The sequence below is a fragment of the Choloepus didactylus genome, chromosome X, assembly GCF_015220235.1.
Source record: "Choloepus didactylus isolate mChoDid1 chromosome X, mChoDid1.pri, whole genome shotgun sequence".
Classification (NCBI taxonomy): domain Eukaryota; kingdom Metazoa; phylum Chordata; class Mammalia; order Pilosa; family Megalonychidae; genus Choloepus; species Choloepus didactylus.
This window is the reverse complement of record NC_051334.1, coordinates 155391688-155407328: the sequence shown is the minus strand read 5'-3', so window position 1 is coordinate 155407328 and position 15641 is coordinate 155391688. Positions and strand designations below refer to the sequence as shown.

General features: G+C 39.9%; 1 pseudogene; it reads left to right on the top strand.

Moving 5' to 3' along the window:
- Window positions 1-11025: 11025 nt before the first annotated feature.
- Window positions 11026-12402, top strand: LOC119523710 (annotated as a pseudogene).
- The last annotated feature ends 3239 nt before the right edge of the window (window positions 12403-15641 follow it).

Here is a 15641-nt window from a genome sequence, read left to right as displayed (position 1 = left end):
GTTTCCTCAGGAGAGGTGCTTACATATTTAGGAGAGCTAAAGGGTTAATCTCATTTACAGACGTTGGATTCCAGGCTTCTCAGGGAAGACTGAATGACAGGAAGCTGTCTCCTCAGGGCAGCCTAGAGATTGGGTGGCCCTTACCTCAAGGTAGCCTGGAGGTAGGGGGACTGTTCCTTCAGGGCAGATCATTACAGGTATATCTAGCAAAGATTCAGCAGAATCCAGAGTTCCACTTTCCCAACTGCCATAAACCTATATGTCCCTATCCCAATTTTCAGGATCCCATTCTTTTCCAAACAATACCTTTACTTTAACTGCTCACACCCTGTGAGGTTGAGATTTTAGTTTATGTTGTAAATCTGCTAGTCACACAATGGAATTCTGGATCTGGTTTTCAGAGATCTCAAGACTGTTGCCACAGGAAATAAAATTTTCTTTCAGGGCACAACTAGGAACCTTTACATTTTCCATACAGCATTTAAGTTGCAAATTTCAAGTCTTCAGCTTGTCTCTTTCTCTTATAATTGTATTCAACATAACTAAGAACAAAGAGTCAACATTATTATACCTCTTAACTCCCCAAAACACTGTTAAGATGTCTAAAACACTGTCACCAGTGCCTTGCCTCATAACAGAGTATGATTAGGAGAATCAAATTGTGATATTTTGTGTATCTCCATTGTCAATTCATGCCATGGTCTTTCTGTCAGTTCCATCTTGATTATCAAATCTAATCAGAGTAGAAAACCAATTGTGAAAGCCCATTTTAAGATTCTGTTTCTCAAAAGCCACTCCTGGTACCAAGATTTATTAATTAGGGTTCTCTAGGGAAACATAATCAACAGGAGATATCTGTAAATATGAGATTTTATATATATGTCTCATGCAAAAGTAGAGATACACAAATCCAAATTCTCTAGGGCAGAATGCAAGAGTCCAAATTCTGTAGGCAGGCAGTGAACTGGTGACACTGATGAAGACCTTGATGAGCTCCCCAGGAGAGGCTGGCTAGCTGAAGAGGAGAAATTCCATAGGGTAGGCTGTGCTCTGGCACTCTGAGGATGGTCTTCAGTGTATTCTCCAGGAGAGACTGGCTGGCTGAAGAAGAAATGTATTTTCCCTCTCTTCTCCCTTAAAAATCTTCAATTTATTAGATTAAATCCAGCTGATTAAATTCTCTCATTGCAGAAGACACTCCCTTCATTGTTGCAAAAAGCCACAGATGCAATCAATTAACTGGTGATTTAATAAACCAGCCTTCTGGTTTATTGACCAACCACAAATGTCCTTACCATAATGGTTAGGCCAGTGCTTGCTTGACCAGACACCTGGGCACCGTCACCTGGCCAAGTTGACACATGAAGCTAGCCATCAGAGAAAGGAAACATTTTCATGGATGTGAAACAATTGCACATAAAGGAACAATCTTAAATGTTTTACTGAAATTCCAAGGCAACATTATTTGCAGACCTGAGAAAATCTGAAGATTTTAACATGGGCCAATGTAAATTTCCAGTAAAAGATGGACCGAGCATCAACAAATAGTCTTAACACATAGCCAATCTACAGTAAAACCCATGTATGAGGGCGAAACTGACCTTCAGAATTAGTGCATCAAAATAGATTCCCAGACATTAGCAAAACAAACTTATAAACCATATCATGATACAGAAAGATATGGCTCAGTCAAGGGAACAAATTAAAACTTCAGAGGTGACAGACTTTGGAACAACTAATCAAAGAATGTCAAATAAATCTCTTAAGTCAATTCAAAGGGATGAAAGAAAATATGGATAGAAATAAACTATTGATGGTTACAGCAGTAAAGGAATTAAGACAATGTGAGAGCAAAAAGAAAAATTAGAAAGTTTTAAAAGAAGCATAACAGAAATTATGAGGGTGAAACTCACAAAAATGGAGATTAAAATTGCATGACAGTCATACAACAGCAGATTTGAATAAGCAGAAGAAATAATCAGCATACTAGAAGACAGGAAAATAGCAATTATACAATTAGGAGGATCAATAGGGAACAGAATGGAAAAAATTGAGCAGTGTCTAAGGAACTTAAATGACAGCATAAAGCACCCAAACATTTGCATCATGGCTGTCCAGAAGAAGAGGGAAAAGGGGCATAAAGGATATTTTAGGAAATAATAGCCAAAAATTTCCCAAGTCTCATGAAAGAAATAAATATACACATCCAAAAAGCACAAGATACTCCAAATAGAATAAACCCTAATAGACCTGCTCTAAGGCAAATACTAATTAGAATGTCAAATTCCAAAGATAAAGAAAAATCTGAATGGAAAAAGAGAAAAGCAATTTGTCACATACAAGGGGTCCTCAATAAAACTAAGTTCTTATTCCTCATCAGAAATCATGGAGCAAGAAGTGAGTGGTATGATATATTATAGTTATTGAAAGAAAAATCTGCCAGTCAAAAATTTGTATCAGCCCAAGCTGTACTTCAAAAATGAGAGAGTTTAAAATATTCACAGGTAAAGAGAAACTGAGAGAGTTCATAAAAAAGACCTGCCCTACAAAAATTGATAAAGGGAATTCTTGAATTTGAAAGAAAAAACATAGGAGAAATGTGAAGAAGTGAAGTACTTCAGCAAAGTTAACTAAATGGGTAAATGCAAAACCCATTATTGCTGTATCATCCAATATATAACTCTATTCTTTAATTCCTATAACAGAACACAGTTGAATAAGAAATAGTCATATTTCCTGATAATGCAAAATATGAAGTGGTAATTGGGCTAAAATATAAAGAGGGGAAATGGAGGAATATGGGAGCAAAGAATGTAGTGAGCTAAGTTGGTATCTTTTCAAATTAGTAACTTATAGGGTTAGGTAATGCAATACAAATCCCAGCATAACTACAAAGAAAAAAAAATGTATACAATAAACAGAAATGAGAAAGGGATGAGTGAGATCATCAGAAAAGATCAATGATACATAAAGAAGGATGCAATAAAGGAAAAGAGAGACAAAATTGTGATATTACATATACAAACTAAATGACAGAAGGTAAGGTAAGATGGCAGTGTTTTGAGGTGTGGAATTTAGTTACTTTTCTAGGACAGCTTGTAATTAGACAGGAAATGTCTGGAAACACAATTTGGGGGACTTCAGTGACCAGTCACACATCATATACCATTCTGGAATAGGTGGAATGCCTGAGATCACAGTGAAGAACTGTAAGTTTCCCAGGCAGGTGTCAGTGCCCCTCTCCCACTGGCAGAGCAGGCTGTCTTGGAGCTGGTTCCCTGAGGGAATAAAAACAGTCTCTGCTGGGATCAAGGAGGGTGGCTCAATCAGGCTCCAAATGCAGAACTAATTAAGAAATTCAGAATGCTGAATAAAAGCTCCAAGCACAGACAAATCAGAAGCAAACACAAGAGGAACTGAGAGCTTTCAACCTGAAAGAGAGGAGGTGGGCTAACAACAAAAAAAAAATAAAAACAGACTTTTTGAGTTGGAGGAGTTCAGAATAGTGGAAAAGGGCTGGCCTCAAGTAAAGGGGGCACATAGAAATGGGTAAAGACTCTGGATCTTGATCGGCAAACCTGGGGAACTGGTGTCTGGCAGTGAAAAGGGTTTTTTTTTTTTTTTTTTTTCTTTTCTTTCTCTGCATTTCAATTTTAATGTTTCAATCGCACATTAGACCTATTAGAAACTTCAGATTTCAGCAATGCCCCCAGCAAGGGCAGAATTAAAATACATCTGAGAGTAACTGGTCAGGTGAAGGAGAATTCCATAAAGGACATATCATTAAGAAGTCTCTACTGGGAGAAAGGGACAGCAGTCAGGCAAGATACAACTGTAGATTTAATTCCAGCAGAGAGGAGGTAGGGATGATGGAGAAAAAATAAAACAAAATAAAATAGAAAAGAATAAAAATGGAGGCTATTGGTGTTGGCTGAGATCAGAGTCATGAAAAGGGGATGTTCCAAAAAGGGGATTGTGCAGAGCCAGGTGCCAACTCAAGCTTTTCAGTGGTGAACCTTGGGGTTTGAGGGAAGGCTCTGAAAAGGGATTTCTTTCTCTTCTTGTTTTTTTTTCTTTTCTTTTTTTAGCTGTCCTATTTAAAACTATTCTATGTAGCTCATTATATAAAGCCTCAGATATTTTAAATTGGCAACTGTACACATCACAGGTTGGAGCTAAGATAGGTCTTAGAGACAAAGCAATGGATCAAGTGGGGGAACAAATTCAAGTGGGAACTAATTCAGACCCACCATGAATGGGTGGGGCCACACCTCCATTGAAATCATCTAATCAGAGTTATCACCCACAGTTGGGTGTTGTGCATTTCCATGAAACATCCTAATGCAAATGTTCCAACTTAATCCATAAAGGGCATATCTTCCCCAAGAAAAGGGGAGAAGGGCCCAGCTGAAGTGGTGGCCCTCCTTCAGAGAACTCAGAGCCCAGGGGCTGGAAAAGAGAAACACCTTGAGTCAGCCATGATTCTGGCAGGGACAGGGGCTACTGAGAATTAGAGGCACAGCATATATTAATATTGGTTTGGAGCTGCACAATGACAAGTGAAACCTGCTGGACAGGATAGGAAAAGTGCAAATTCTAGAGACTTCACAGGAGGGTCTGACAAATTGCTGGGTCTCATTGTCAGGGAAACTTGATATGGATTACACTCTCCTGGACCTAGAACCATTTTGACTAGGAAAATATGAAAAGGGTAAATCATATATGGGGAGATCCCCTCAATAAAAGGTTCCATATAGGAAAGGCAAGAACCAGAAAAACAAGAACTAAAAAATTCTGATCAATTAAACAGATGCTATGTGTTCCAGTTTGCTAATGTTGCCAGGATGCAAAACACCAGAAACAGATTGGATTTTATAAAGGGGCGTTATCTGGTTACAAAGTTACAGTCTTAAGGACACAAAGTTTCCAAGGTAACTCATAAATAATCGAGTACATTCACTGGAAGACAGCCAATGGCATCCAGAAAACCTCTGTTAGCCGGGAAGGCACATGGCTGGCATCTGCTCCAAAGTTCTGGTTTCAAAATGGCTTTCTCTCAGGATGCTCCTCTCTAGGCTGCAGTTCCACAAAAATGTCACTCTCAGTTGCTCTTGGGGTGTTTGTCCTCTCTTTGCTTCTCTGGAACAAGAGTCTGATTTCAACAGCCGTATTCAAACTGTCTCTCATCTGCAGGTTGTCTCTCAACTTCTGTGCATTCTTCAAAGGGTCCCTCTTGACTGTAGCAAAGCTTGCTCCTTTTGTCTGAGCTTATATAGTGCTCCAGTGAACTAATTCAGACCCACCACAAATGGGTGGGGCCACATCTCCATTGAAATCATCCAATCAGAGTTATCACCCACAGTTGGGTGGTGTGCATTTCCATGAAACAACTTAATGCAAATGTTCCAACTTAATCCCCATTAATATGTCTGCCCCACAAGATTGCATCAAAGAATATGGCTTTTTCTGGGGGACATAATACATTCAAACCAGCACATTCCTCACCCTAGACCCAGAAAATCATGTTCTTTCCAAATACAAAATACATTCATCCCATCACAATATCACAGAAACTTAAAATCATTTCAGTAACAATAGTTAAGTACAAGATCCCATCAAAATCAGTTACAGGTGTGGCCTGTCCAAAAGCATAATTCTGCTTTAACTGTGGATCTGTGAAATTTAGAACAAGTTATATACTTCCAATATACAAAGGAGGGACAGTCATAGGGTAAACATTCCCATTGCCATAAGGAGAAACTGAAAGGAAAACAGGGTTAACAGGACCAAAACAGCTCCTAAAACCCACAGGGCAAACTCCATTAGATTTCAAATTCTGAGAGTCATTTAAAGAATGACATTGCATCCTTGGTGCTTGAGAGAGTGGGAGTCTAACCCTTCCTAAGGGCATTTTTGGGAGCCCTTTCCTCTCCAAATGCTGGGGTGAGTTGTCCAACATACCCACACATTGGGGAGACCATCTTCTTGGCCCCAGCCTCCTCAAACATTGGGGCAGCCCCCGGATCCCCTCCCATCTCCAGGGCACAAGCTCAACCCCTTGAGAACAGTGAGGGTGGCAGCCAGGCTCTCCCCAAATCCCAGGGAATGTGCTCAGCCCTCTTTGGGGCCTGGGGTGGCAAAACTCTTCTGGAGCATCGAGGCAGAAGGCCCACCCTCAACCTCAGGGGCAAACTCACCCTTTCCATGCATGTGGGCCACTCTGCTCTCCCACTCCAAGGCCTCTTGACTCTAGACCTCAACTTCTATGACTCTGTCTTGAATAAATTTTTCCTTCAATTTGTTCCTTGTCTGTCTCTTCCAGTCCAGACTGGCAGCAGCTCCATCTATAAAGATCACACAAAAATTCTGTCGGCTTTGCATGAAGCACACAAGTGTCAAAGCCATCAGACAGTAGGACTTTCCACAAATCCTTTCTGCTTAACTCTTTCTCCAATCTTGGCTTGTTCTGAAATGGTGGCTGGGTTCCATATTTGGTTGCATCCTCATGCTGGACTGTAGCTTCTGTGGTCCCCCCCCCCACCTGGAAGCCCAGAATTTTTCAGGTCATCAATTTCTGGTTTCTTTGAAACCATGACTTAATTTATTGGCTTAGCTCTGTCCTCTCACATTTCACTAAAAGCTGCAAGTAAAAGCCAGGCTACTTCTTCTATATTTTCTTGGATACCTCATCAGCTAAATATAACAGGTCACTGCTTTCAAATTCTGCCTTTCATCCAACACAAGAACTCAATTTTGCCAAATTCTCCACCACTTTAAAACAAGGATCACCTTCCTTCCAGTTTGCAACAACACATTCATCATTTCTGCTCAAGGCCTCATCAGAAGTATCTATAGAGTCCATATTTCCACAGTCTCTTCAAAGCAGTTTAGGCCTTTTCTATCAAGCGCCTCACAATTCTTCCAGAATCTTCCTCGTATCCATTTAAAAAGCCACTCCAGACATCTACCATCTACCCTAGCAACAGCAGCCACCAATCCTAGACCGCCATGAGCCCTTGCTAGCCACTTCCCCTTCTCCTAGAGTATATATGCTCTGCCTCTTCAATAAAATTTTGCAGCTTGATCAGAAAAAAAAAAAAAAAAAAAAAAAAGCCACTCCAACATGTTTGGTATTTGCAAATGCAGCAGCACCCCACTTCTCTGGTACCAAAATCTGTTCTAGTTTACTAATGCTGCCAGGATGCAAAACACCAGAAATGGATTGCCTTTTATAAAAAGGGATTTATTTGGTTAAAAAGTTACAGACTTAATGCCACAAAGTGTCCAAGGTAAGTCATCAACAATTGAGTACCTTCACTGGAGGATAGCCAATGGCATCCGGAAAACCTCTGTTAGCTGTGAAGGCATGTGGCTGATGTCTGCTCCAAAGTTCTGGTTTCAAAATGGCTTTCTCCCAGGACATTCCTCTCTAGGCTGTAGTTCCTCAAAAATGTCACTCTCAGGTGCTCCTGGGGTGTTTGTCCTCTCTTAGCTTCTCTGGATGAGAGTCTGCTTTCAACAGTTGTATTCAAACTGTCTCTCATCTGCAGCTACTCTTTCAGCTTCTGTGCATTCTTCAAAGTGTCCCTCTGGGCTATAGCAAATCTTGCTCCTTTTGTCTGAGCTTATATGGTGCTCCAGTGAACTAACTCAGACCCACCATGAATGGGCAGGGCCACACCTCCATGGAAGTCATCCAATCAGAGTTATCACCCACAGTTGGGTGGGGTGCTTTTCCATGAAACAACCTAATCCAAATGCTCCAACTTAATACCCACTAATATGTCTGCCCCACAAGATTGCTTCAAAGAATATGGCTTTTTCTGGGGGTCATAATACATTCAAACCAGCACCCTATGCTAGAGGTCTAGAACAGTTGAACTGAATGCTAAAGAATAGACAGAGAACAAAGCCAATCAAAAGAAAATTCTAGGTAGAAGTATGAAAATGATCTCCAGAATGAACTAATCAAGAAAATCTGATGCCTAGAAAGTCAAAAATCACAAGTCATAATAGGAAGCATGAAGATATGGACTCCACAAAGGAACAAACTAACAGTTAAATTGAGATACAGGAGGTGAAATAACTAATTAAAGATGTTCAAAAAATCTTGTAAATCAAGTAAAAGACCTGAAGGAAAATATGGCAAAAGAGACAAAGGACACAAAGAAGACACTGCACAACAATAAAGAAGAATTTGTAAGCTTGAAAAGGCAATTGGCAGAACTTATGAGAATGAAAGGCACAATAGAAGAGATTAAAGACACAATGAAGAGTTTTAACAGCAGATTTTAAGTGGAAGAATAAAGGCTCAGTGAACTAGAAGATTGGGCATCTGAAATAATACAACAAAATAATAGATATGGAAAAGAATAGAAAAACACAAGCAGGAGCTCAGAAAAGTGATTGACAACATGAAGCACGTGAATATAAATGTTTTGGGTGTCCTGAGGGAGAAGAAAAGAGAAAAGGGGCAGAAGGAATATGGAGAAAATAATCATTGAAAATTTCCCAACTCCTATGAAAGACATTTAATTATACATACAAGAAGCGTGGCATGCCCCAAACAGAATAGATGTGAATAGACCTATTATAACACACTGCTCAGATTGTCAAATGTCAAAGACAAAGAATTCTGAAAGTAGCAAGAAAAATGATCCATCACATACAATGGAAGCTCAATAAGACTATGTATGTATATCATTGCAGAAACCATGGAGATGAGAAGGCAGTGGTGTATTTAAGACACTGAAAGATAAAAACTGCAAAACAAGAAATGTATATCTGACAAAACTGTCTTTCAAAATTGAGGGAGATTTTAAAATATTTTCAGATCAACAGACACAGAGAGTTGTGAACAAGGGATCTGCTCTTTAAGAAAAACTTAAAGAAGTGCTACAGGCTTTTAGGAAAAGAAAAGAGAGAGAGGTTTGGAGTAGAGTGCAGAAATGAAGACTACCAGGAATGGCAAAAGGAGAGAGAGAGAAAAAATATGATGTGACATTTAAAATCCAAAAGGCAAAATGGTATAAGAGAGTACTGCCCTTATAGTAATAACATTAAATGTTAATGGATTAAGCTCTCCATAAAAATACATAGACTAGAAGAATGGATTAAAAAAACAGGACAACTCTGTATGCTGTCTACATGAGACTCATTCTAGACACAAGGACAAGAATAGTTTGAAAGTGAAATTTTGGAAAAAGATATTTCATGCAAACAAAACCCAGAAAAGAATGAGGGTAGCTATACTAATATCAGACAAATTAGACATCAATGTAAAACAATTAAAAGAGACAAAGATGGACACTACATATTAATAAAAGTTACAATTCATCAAGAAGACATCAGTAATAAATATTATTTCCAGAGCCAGAGTGCCCCAAAATGCATGCAACAAACACTGACAACCTTGAAGGGAGAAATAGACACTTCTACAGTAATAGTTGGAGAATTCACTAAACCATTCTCATCAATGAATAGAACATCTAGACAGAGGGTCAATAAGGAAATAGAGATGTTAAATTGTATGATAAATGAACTAGAATGAACAAATATTTATAGAACAGTATAACCCACAACAGCAAGGTACACATTATTATCAAGTGCTCATGGATCATCTCCAGGATAGACCACATGTTGGGTCACAAAACAAGTATCTATAAATTTTAAAATAATCATATTTTACATAACACTTTCTCAGATCATAGTGGGATCAAGTTGGAAATGAATAACATGCAGAAGACTGGGAAATTCACAAATATATTGAGACTAAACAACACACTCCTAAACAATGAATGGGCCAAGGGAGAAATTAGCTAGAATCTTGAGGCAGATGAAAATGCAAGCAAAACATATAAAACTAATGGATTGCAGCAAAGGCAGTAATGAGAAGGAAATTTATTGTCTTAAGAGCCTATATAAAAAAAGAGTAAAGAGGAAAAGTGGAAGAGTCAACTGCTCACCTAGAGGAACTAGAGAAAGAACAGCAAACTAACCCCAAAGCAAATAGAAGGTAAGAAATAACAAAGATTAATGCAGAAATAAATGGAATTAAGAACATGAAAATGATAGAGAAAATCAACAAAACCAGAAGCATGTTCTTTGAGAAAATCAATGAAATACATTGACCCTTAGATAGGTGTGTCAGTTTGTATATATTATGTTCCCCCAAAACAGCTATGAGCATTTAATCCAATGTTGCTGAGTGGAGCATTTTGATTGAATGTTTCCATGGAGGTGTGACTCACCCAAGTGTGGATAATACTTTTGATTAGATTATTTCCATGGAGATGTTACCCTGACTATTAAGTGTGGGTCTTAATTAAATCAATGGAGTCCTATGAGAGCTCACTGAAGGAGCTCAGTGCTGCAGCTGAGAGAGATATTTTGGAGAGAGCCATTGAAAGCAGACGTTTGCTGACACTTTGGAGATGCTATCCCAGTGTTTGCTCTGGAGAAGATGAGAGGACAAAATTCCCCAAAAGAAACATTTTGGAGAATGCCTATTTTAAATACAACCTGGGAGCAAAGGAAGAAGATGCCAGGCACATGCCTTCTCAGCAGACAGAGGTGTTCCATACATCATTGGCCATTCTTCAGCAAAGGTACCTTATTGTTGATGCCTTAGATTGGAAACATTTATGGTCTTAATACTGTAACTTTGCAATCAAATAAAAACCCCTTTATACAATCCAATCCATTTCTGATATCTTGCATAATGACAGCATTAGCAAACCAGAACACTGGACTAACTGAGAGAGAGAGAGAGAGAGAGAGAGAGAGAGAGAGAGAGAGAGAGAATGCAAATAAATAAAATCAGAGATGGGGAAGGGGGCATAATCACTGACCCCACAGAAATAAAGGAGAAAATGGGTGGATACTATAATCAACTATATGCTAATAAGATAGACAACTGGATGAAATGGACAACTTCCTAAAAAAGGATGAACCACCACTTTTTTGTAATGGGTTTACTGCCAGAACACAGGTGTTGTGAAAACCATCACTGATTCTTAATCCAAAATGGGAAAGGAAAACACTCATATCAACATTGTCATTATTGAATATGTAGATTCAGGCAAATCCACCACTACTGGCCACCTGATCTACAAATGTGGATCAACAAAAGAACCAACAAAAAATTTGAAAAAGAGACTGCTGATATGGGAAAGGGGTCCTTCAAGTATGCCTGGGTCTTGGATAAACTGAAAGCTGAATGCAAGTGTGGTATCACCATTGATATCTCCCTGTGGAAATTTGAGACCAGCAAGTACTATGTGACCATCATTGATGCCCCAGGTCACAGAGACTTTATTAAAAACATAACTACAGGCACACCTCAGGCTGGCTGTGCTGTCTTGATTGTTGCTGCTGGTGTTGGTGAATTTGAAGCTGGTATTTCCAAGAGTGGGCAGACCCATGAGCATGACCTTCTGGCTTACACACTGGGTGTGAAACACTGGGTGTTAACAAAATGGATTCCACTGAGCCACTCTACAGCCAGAAGAGATATGAGGAAATCTTTAAGGAAGTCAGCACCTACATTAAGAAAATTGGCTACAACCCCGACACAGTAGCATTTGTGCCAATTTCTGGTTGGAATGGTGACAACATGCTGGAGCCAAGTGCTAACATGCCTTGGTTCAAGGGATGGAAAGTCACCCATAAGGATGGCAATTCCAGTGGAACCACACTGCTTGAAGCTCTGGATTGCATCCTGCCACCCACTTGTCCAACTGACAAACCCTTGTGTTTGCCTCTTCAGGATGTCTACAAAATTGGTGGTATTGGTACTGTCCCTGTGGGCTGAGTGGAGACTGGTGCTTTCAAACCAGGCATCATGGTCACCTTTGCTCCAGCCAACATTACAACTGAAGTAAAGTCTATTGAGATGCACCATGAAGATTCGAGTGAAGCTCTTCCTGGGGACAATGTGGGCTTCAATGTCAAGAAAGTGTCTATAAAAGATGTTTGTTGTGGCAATGTGGCTGGTGACAGCAAAAATGATCCACCAATGGAAGAAGCTGGCTTCACTGCTCAGGTGATTACCCTGAACCATCCAGGCCAATCAGTGCTGGCTATGCACCTGTGCTGGATTGTCACCCAGCTCACATTGCTTGCAAGTTTGCTGAGCTGAAGGAGAAGATTGATCATTGTTCTGGTAAGAAGCTGGAAGATGGCCCTAAATTTCTGAAATCTGGTGATGCTGCCATCATTGACATGGTTCCTGTCAAGCCAATGTGTGTTGAGAGCTCCTCTGATTATCCTCCTCTAGGTCATTTTGCTGTTTGGGTTATGAGACAGACAGCTGCTGTGGGTGTCATCAAGGCAGTGGACAAGAAGGCTGCTGGAGATGGCAAGGGCACCAAGCCTGCCCAGAAAGCTCAGAAGGCTAAATGAATATTACCTCTAACACCTGCCACCACAGTCATAATCAGTGGTGGAAGAAAGGTCTCAGAACTCTGTCTCAATTGACCATTTAAGTTTAAAAGTAAAAGACTGGTTAATGATAACAATGCATCATAAAACTTTCAGAAGGAAAGGAATGTTTTGTGAACCACTTTTTTTAAAATTTTATTTTGAAATAAATTCAAAGTTACAGGAACAGTTGCAAAAACAATACAAACCCAATACATGGAACTCCAGCATACCCTGACCCCTCTCCCTCAATACCCCAATCCGCCAACTTTAACATGCTCTCACACTGCCATTTCTTTCTTTCCCTCCCTCCCTCCCTCCCTATCATCCATCTATTGCTCTGTCTTCTGAACATATGAGAGCAAGATGTACACATCCTTGAACAAACACTATAATTCACATATACAATTCCCATGAACAAGAACATTCTTTTATGCAATCCCATTAAGTGCAACTAAGAAGTCCAAGAAATTCAACAGTGATACAAAGCTTACAGTCTATATATATTTTTTCTTATGTCCCAACTGTGTCCCTTTGAGCCTCCTGTCCTCCATCCTCAGATTCCATCCAGGATCATCCTTGGCATTCAATTGTCATCTATTTAGACTGTCTTTTTTTTTTTTCAATTGTGGCAACATATATACAGACTAAATCTTTCCATTCCACCCCTCCCTAGCATTCCATTACTGGGATTAATCACATTTAGAATGCTGTAATGCTATCACCTTCCCACCATCCATTACTAGAAATTTCCCTTCACCTCAAACAGCAACCCTACACTCATTTCTTAACTCCCCATTGCCCCTTCCCCCACTTCTCATGACCCAGACTCTGCATTTCATCTCTATGGTCATATTCTCTGATACTTTCTTTGTGTTTACTGTGGGGCTTAAATTTAACCTCTTAAATCCATAACAATCTTGTTTTTCTTTGATACCAACTTAACTTCAATAGGACACATAAACTATGTTCCTATACTCCTCCATTCCCCCACCTTTATATAGCTCCTGTCAAAAATTACATATTTTACATTGAGTCCAAAACCACTGATTTGTCATTAGAGTTTATGTATTTTTTATCCTGTAGGAAGTAAATAGTGGAGTTACAAATAAAAAATTATTGACTTCTATTTGTATTCCATTGTGGTCAGAGAATGTGCTTTGAATATAGTCAATTGTTTTTTGTGTTTTTTTTTTAATTTTACTGAGGCTTGTTTTATATCCCAGCATATGGTCTATTCTGGAGAAAGATCTGGGATCACTAGAGAAAAATGTATGTCCTGGTGATTTAGGATGTAAGGTTCTATATATGTCTGTTAAAATTCTCTATATCTCTCTCTCCTTTCTTTGTTTCTTTGTTGGTATGGCTCTCTTTAGTATCTGAAGTAGGTCAGGTCTTTTATTGGCAAAATCTCTCAGCATTTGTTTGTGAAAAATTTAAGCTCTCCCTCAAATTTGAAGGAGAGTTTTGCTGGATAAAGTATTCTTGGTTGGAAATTTTTCTCTCTCAGAATTTTAAATATGTCATGCCACTGCTTCTCACCTCCATGGTGGCTGCTGAGTAGTCACATCTTAGTCTTATGTTGTTTCCTTTGTATGTGGTGAATTGCTATTCTATTGATGCTTTCAGAACTTGCTCCTTCTCTTCAGTATTTGACAGTCTGATCAGAATATGTCTTGGAGTGGGTTTATTTGGTTTTATTCTATTTGGAGTTTGCTGGGCATTTATGCTTTGTGCATTTATACTGTGTAGAAGGTTTGGGAAGTTTTCCCCAACAATTTCTTGGAATACTCTTTCTAGACCTTTACCCTTCTCTTCCCCTTCTGGGACACCAATGAGTCTTAAATTTGGACATTTTATTTTATCTGTCATATCCCTGAGATCCATTTTGATATTTTCAATTTGTTTTCCATTCTTTCTTTTGTTCTTTCATTTTCTGTTCTGTGGTCTTCTAGGACACTGAGTCGTTGTTCAACTTCCTCTAATCTTGTATTATGAGTACCCAGAGTCTTTTTAATTTGGCAAACAGTTTCTTTTATTTCCATAAGATCTACTATTTTTTTATTTACTCTTGCAATGTCTTCCTTATGCTCTTCTAGGGTCTTCTTTATGTCTTTTATATACTGTGCCATGTTCTTCTTCATGTCCTTTACATCCTGTGCCATGCTCTCATTCTCTGACTATAGTTCTTTGATTAATTGTGCCAAGTACTGTGTCTCTTCTGATCTTTTGATTTGGGTGTTTAGGATTGGGTTCTCCATATCTTCTGGTTTTATCATATGCTTTAAGATTTTCTGTTGTTTTTGGCCTCTTGGCATTTGCTTTGCTTGATAGGGTTCTTTCAAGTTATAAAAAATACCAATCTAATTTTTCAGATCCACAACTTGGCTGCATACACTTTCTCTAACTAACCAGCCAATGGCATCTGTGAGTCACCTGTTCCCCTCAAGTCAGTTCTCCTTAACTTTGTATTTGTGGTGTGTGGGGAAATGACTCTTGTGGGGTTCAATAGGTGCACTCAGTTTGGGTGTGTTTTTGGTGCTGTCTGCCCTGAATGTGGGGTGTGTCTGGGTGGTTAGGGAGGCAGGGCAGCTTTAATAATCAAACCTCCCAGAAGTTCCTGGAGATTCAAGGCTGTTGCAAGAGTCTAAGCTTTCATTCCATTCTTGCCACAGGTTGTCTCTGCCGCTGACCCACAAGTCCCTGGCATTGATGTAGGGTCCCTGGGATTTCTGAGCAGACCCCCCTTCTCAGCTGTGATCTTCCATGACCTCTGCTAAGGGAAGGCTGTGCTACATCACAAGTGCATGCCATCCCTCAAGGGAAGCCCCAGGCCACTGGGCCATGCAGGGGCACTCCCAGCCTGATGCAAAGATGGCTGAATGGGGCATATCAACTCCCCCTTTTCACACAGCTCCACCTTCCCAGCTCTGGGACAACTAGCTGTGGGTGCATCCAAGGCCACTGTCTATGGCCAGTATTGTGGCATGTGCACGGTGCTGTGGGATACACTCCCCATCACACTGGGTTTCCTGGCATGGCTCTGGGCTGTGGGTCCGGCCCCAGGCAGGAGTGTTCCCAGCCTGCTGGGGAGCCAGCTGCAAATGGTGTGGTTTCTTTCTTCTTTTGGCTCGCCCTTCTGCCCTGCTGGCCCTGAGGCAATCAGCAGTGGGCTATCCTCCACACCAGACACTGAGAGGTTGGCACAGCCCACTCTTGCT